The sequence below is a fragment of the Spinacia oleracea genome, chromosome 3 (assembly GCF_020520425.1).
Source record: "Spinacia oleracea cultivar Varoflay chromosome 3, BTI_SOV_V1, whole genome shotgun sequence".
Taxonomy (NCBI): Eukaryota; Viridiplantae; Streptophyta; class Magnoliopsida; order Caryophyllales; family Amaranthaceae; genus Spinacia; species Spinacia oleracea.
This window is the reverse complement of record NC_079489.1, coordinates 88,684,794-88,691,403: the sequence shown is the minus strand read 5'-3', so window position 1 is coordinate 88,691,403 and position 6,610 is coordinate 88,684,794.

The window sequence follows — 6,610 nt, the reverse complement described above, 5'->3', positions numbered from 1 at the left end:
GCGGCCTCTAGCTAGGCATTTAGCTCACTTGATCTCACTGAATTGTTAACTTGTTGATTAATACTGAACCGCATTTATTAGACTTAACATTGAATGCATACTTGGACCAAGGGCATTATTTCCTTCAGGAATATCATTGGCAGAGAATTTGTCTGGCAAATTTGCCTTCCCCTTGAGATTGTCTTCCATCAAAGTGTCGAAATAGTTCTCTTGATTGGTAACCCTGTTAAACATGCTTTCGATATTTTTGGTCAGGTCGTCCGGTGGTGCGGCCTGCTCCACCACACCCAAACGGTTGCTCACATTCTCCAAGTTGGTGTTGAGGTTGGCTACGGCGGCCATGAGCTGAGTGATTTGATCGACGGTGGCCATTTGAATTGATTCTTGAAAGGGACTAGAAGCTTGATTTGTAGAAGGTGAACTTGCGGCTCGTTCGATGCCGGCTATAAGGGAGGCTAGGGCTGATGGAGTTCTCTTCAACCTTTGTCCTCTTCAGCGAACCCAAAAGATCTTTGGACTCCTACTTAGGACATATGACATAACTTTAGAACTTAGACTTCCCGACACATGATATGATATGCATGTAATGAATAAGACCTAGACATGACTCTACGCGCCACTTCGAAGATTCGAGATTTAGAATTTTGTTTTTTTATTCGAGATTTGCAACCCGTTGGAAATATTTGAAAGGAGCTTCATTCTTTTGTGGAGGCTTTCTCCTTGTACTAGAACTCGGGATATTGAAAGGGAATTTCACCCCTTTGGATTTTGTATATTATGAGGGAGTTTTGACCCATCATAGAGCATGGAACATTTTAGTAGAATTTCAACCCGTTAGAAATGTAGAAATTGAACTTGTATTCTTTCAAGGGACTTTCAACCCGAGAAGAGAGTTCGGATTCGGGTTTATATTATTTCAGGGGATTTTCAACCCAATAGGATTTGGAATGTTTCAAGGGAATTTCAACCCCTTGAAATTTGGAATGGGGGGAATCGAATTTGTATTATTTCTAAGGGATTTTAACCTGTAATGGGATTCGGACTATTTTAGGGGAATTTCAACCCATTGGGTTTTCTACTATTTCTAGGGATTTTCAACCCATTGGAATTTGGGCTATTTTAGGGGAAATTCAACCCATTATAGAATTTTGAAATTGAACTTGTATTATTTCAAGGGATTTTCAATCGGATAGAATTTGGAAATTGGACTTGTATTATTTCAAGGGATTTTCAACCCATGAGAATTTGGAAATTGGACTTGTATTATTTCAAGGGATTTTCAACCCATTGGAAATATTTTAGGAGGTCGGATTTGTATTATTTCAGGGGAGTTTCAACCCGTTGGAAATGTTTTAGAAGGTCGGATTTGTATTATTTCAAGGGAGTTTCAACCCGATGGAAGTGTTTTTGAATTTTGTATTTGGGAGCAATGGAAGGCAAGAGTGTTTGTAGTTTGAAAGTGAATTTGAAATTCGAATTTGATTTGGAATTTGGATTTGGAAATGGAAAAGAGGCATTTTGTATAGAATATGAGGCCTTGGATTTGAAAATTCCGGCATTCCACCGCCACGGATTTGAGGCATTGGATTTGGAACTCTTGATTTTTTTGAAGAGGGGATTTGAATAGGGACTTGAAAGTTGAAAGTCCGGCATTATGCTGCCGTGGACTTAGAATTTTGAGGTGTTGGTCACAGAATGGGGAAATTTGGCATTACGCCATCATGGATTTGGAATTTGAAATTTTTGAATATAGGACTTGAAATTTGAAAGATTGAATTTAGAAATTCGAACTTGAAGTTTGAAAGGTTGAATTGAAAAGTCGGCATTATGCTATCATGAATTTGGACATTTGAACTTGAGGATTTGAGGTTGGAATAGGAGGTTTGAGTATTTAGATTAAGAAATCCGGCATTATGACGCCGTTGGATTGAATTTTGAATTTGGAATTGGAAGTTTGGACTAGAAAATCTGGCATTATGACGCCGTTGGATTTAATTTTGAATTTTGGAATTGGAATTTGGACTAGAAAATCCGGCCTTATGTCGTCGTTGGATTGACTTTTGAATTTTGGAATCGGAATTGGGACTAGAAAATCCGGCATTATGACGCCGTTGGATTGAATTTTGAATTTGGCATTTGTGCGTGAGGCGTGTTTGAGGGTTTTGAATCGAATGGAGTGGCACTCCTAAAAGACTCTAAATCAACGATTTTGGATGCATGAAGTTTGAATGATGCTCCTAGGGGTTTGGTTTCCTAGTTGGAGGCTAATGGTTTTGGCAAAGCTAGAACTCGAGGTTAGTTATTCACGGGTGCAAAGACGTCCATACAATGCACAAATAGCATGTTGTCACACTACCATGGATATGAATGCGACATGTAAAGTTTTCAACCTAATGTTGGTCTAAGTTTTGTATGATGAAAGTGGTAGGCTTTGGGTGTCAAAAGGGTACTTGAATAAGAGGCGGATCCGGCAACAATTGTGCACCCCTCAAAGTAGAGGTGTTGGTTGGCAGATGACCTCTATACTTGACATCGGGAATGTCAAGTAAATGTCAAGTTTCGGTAGGCGCGGAAATGGTCACACACTTTGGTCAGAAACCGTATGGAGAGTCACCATTTCGTTGCCCCCGGGGCTAGCCCGAATGTAGAACACATCCGTATTGGGCAAGGTAGAAATTCATTTTGCACAAATATGGTTTTCGAAATATGCAAGACATGCCTAGAAATTGAAATTTGAAAAGTGTACTCGAATGTTGTATTTGAAAGGCTCGTTTTTCGACATTCGTTCTCAAGGTTTGGGAGTGTCCTTCGAAATTCAAAAACATAACTGACTCCCATTCGAAAACTTGGGCAGCATGGGCAACCAACCACTGGAAGCCACTGTGCTGGATGCAGGCATCGGCGTCTCGCGCAGGGGCCTGCTGCAACACCCTAATAATTCCTTGCTTTTTATAAAAAAATTTCCGACTTAAAACACAGGAATTACCAAGATATTACCGCCACCGTGATAACGGCTAAGGCTATTTACCAGAATTACGCAGCGGAATTAACTAACTTTCAAAACAAATTATAAAGTCAATGGTCATTAAAATAAACTGCAACCATCGAGGCCCAAAACCAAAGTAAAAGTATTTCAAAATGCATTAACTATAAGGGCATGCTTGGATTGAGGGTAATGTATTAAAGGGGTAATAAAAGTCAAACTAAGGTAATTGAAGGTGATGATGAGGGGATGAAGTGGTGGCAAAGGGAATAAGCTAGTGTTGGCAAGAAGAAAATAAAAGGGAAGGGGGAACAAATACCCTCATCATGGGGGGAATAGTTACCCACCATCCCACTAGGGTGATTATTACCCTCATTTGGGAGGTAATTACTTCCCCCCTTCCTCCCTTCTCCTCACAACACCACCACTACCACAACTTCTCATCACAATACCACCACACCACCCTCCTTGCAACCACCTCAATTCACCTTCATTGTCCTTTTATTATGGTGGTTTGACTTTTATTACCCCCATAATCCATTACACCCAATCCAAGCGTGCCCTAAGCAGTAGTAGTAGATAGTATTAGTCATGACTATAAATAAAATTAGAGTTTATAAAATACGGAAGGATTAAACTCTGAACATGAATCCCATGATAACTTCTGCCGCCAGTTATCTCTACAGGCCTGCTTTATTAAAAATCTACTCCCCCACAACGCAAATGCAATGATGGATCATCATAGGGTCATTAAGGCAAAGGCCATGACCGGAAGACATGAAGCACAAAGTCAGCAAAAGCTGAGTACGAACAAGCTAGAATAACATTCTATCCTAACATGCTTTACTCGACAAATTAAATAATCCACATGCAAAAGCCATATAATAAACAAAGAAACATGGAGACAAGACTCGACACTTGACACGACTCTTGACTCACAGTTTAATAAAAAGTAGCTTCGAACGGGTAAACTAAAGTATCCTCATAAGGAAAGAAAAGGGTGATGGGAGCCAACCATACACCAAAATAAGTCGGGCTACTACCGATAGTCGGGCCATACCGACAGGAATTCCAATGCACAACGGCATAAAAGAAAAAAACAACGTCTTGTATCATTCTAGGAGTACAAGTTTTCCGGTAAGACTCCCCCCATTGTTCATACTCAAGGTATATACGTTCCAAGAGTTTTGAAGCTCTTTCGGGTTACACTTTACGTTAATTAGTATATTATGTTCAAGGCGACTCAAGACTCTACTCGAGAGACAACATACAAACAATTAAACAATTAAAAGATTCAATAATGACACTTCATTTTTACTTCTTTAGGACTTGTGATCAAACATAGACTCAAGTGAAATTACTCCCATTGTTCCTTCTCAAAAACACTGTTTGAGATAACCCGACATTGCCTATTAACAAGCGGGGTGTGCCCTTAGCACGAATTGTCCTTAATTCAATTCACATAGACTCTCTAACATATTCTACCCCTTGGTAGAGTATATATTGCTCTCCGGCAATATTCGACTGGCTCAATATATCTGCTAGACATCCTGTACTATAGCATAATAATAATAACAACGTGCATGCGCACTACTCATACATGCAAACCAACTTGAACAACATGCTTGACATAATTCAACGATTATAAAAGTCCATAACATGATAGTTCAATAGAATCTATAAAGCATAATTCAATTCATAACATGCTCGTTCACATAGATTCAATAATAATAATAACATGCTCGTTCTCAATATCAAACATGAATTCACAATAACATATTCATTCCCAATCATCAAACATGAATTCATAATAACATATAAGTTCACATGATTCGCATTCAATACACTTCAGAAAGTCCTCAAGGGATGGGTGGTCACCCTAGTCTTATACGTACCTGGAATACCGAAGTACGGGGGCCACTGTGCGAGTCACGACTCACTAGAAATCAACTCCTATAAACACAAAAGGAGAACTAAATTATCATCCATGTTTACTAAATTTCCAGCAACTATTTAAGATTCTAAAACTCTTAGTTTAATTAGAAATCAATCATTAATCGTTAATTTAATAGTCTCAAATAGTCAACTCAAGTCCTAACATAAAAACATTGACTTTTTAGCTTTAAAACCATTAAAAACCAACTTTTTAAAGCTTATAAACAAACTGAAAATTTAAGTTGATTCCCATTATTTAAATTGTCATTAAATTATGTGAATCAATCGCTTAATCAATTGGAATTAAAACCCTAATAATAGTTTATCATAAAAACATGTTTTGACTTCAAAATCAACACTTTATGAACCAATACGGTGTTCATAACCGTTCTAATCAATTTAAATAACCCAAATAATTAAATAATCATAATAATTTAAACAACTTAAAACTGAAAATTAATGTTTTTGAAAATAAAATTTGATTATCCCAAATCAACAACAACACACACACACACACACACAACAATTAATTGTGTTGTGTGTGTGTGTGCGCCGAGCAAACAACGCAACAACAACGACAACACACAACGCAGCATGCACCGCACACACAGTGCGTGCAAGGGCGACGAGAGGGACGAGGCTGCAGGGCGGGGAGAGGCACAGAGGCTGCAGGGCGACATACACACAACGAGGGCGGTGCGCTGCGCTGCGGGACGAGGCAAGGAGAGAGGGGCACCAAGGGACGCAAGCACGCAGGCACTTCGTGTGCTACGCTGCGGCTGCGAGGCAAGCGAGGCTGGGCGTGCACGGGGCTGGCACGACGCGTGCCTTGGGCTACAAGCAAAGGGGTCGGACGAAAGGAGAGGAGGGGGTGCCGCAAGGAGAGAGAAAGAGAGGAGAGAGAGGGAGTGCTGAAATTTTTGTTAGGGTTTAATGAGAGGGTCTATTTATAGTTTTTCTCTCCCATGTGGGATAGGTTATGGTAGTTTGAGTTGGGCTTATTACCGGGTTTGATCATGGCAAAACAACTGGGCTTTAATTAAATTAAATTCGTTTTCGAAATACGACCCAACAAATCCCGATTAAATAAATTCGTTGAATCTATTTAATAAACATACGGTTTTAGTAAATAATTAATAATTAAGTTAATTAAAAATAAGCTGCATTTAATTCTCATTAAATGGAATTAATTTATAAAAATACTTTATAAATACAACGAAATGCTTTATAAATATAATAAAATATATTTATAATTATGGAAAAATACGAGGTATTACACCTGTGCCCAGCGCCGGAGCTGGCATCCAGAACTTGAGCATGTCAATGGCTTGTTGCTCAAAGTATGCTCGTATTATCGAATTTGAAATGAGAAGTCCCCGGTGGAGTCGCCAGAATTTTAGGGGGTATTTTTGTCGTACTCTTTTTTGTATATTTCCCTACGAAGGCTTTGCGCTTTGTATGTATTTGGATTTCGAAGGAGTCGCCACCAAACAATTTTAAGGGTCCCGTTTTTAAAGACCAAAGTTGACTCTTTAATGGATAAGTCATTGAATCTTAGAAATGGATGGGTGAGATCCGGGCAAGGGAACGAGATGCTTATTTCGCGAGTCTTAAAAATTGTATTCGAGTGCATGGCAAAGAGCATTTTCGAATAACCCTAGTCATGACACTATGTGGGTTTGAACTTGGAAT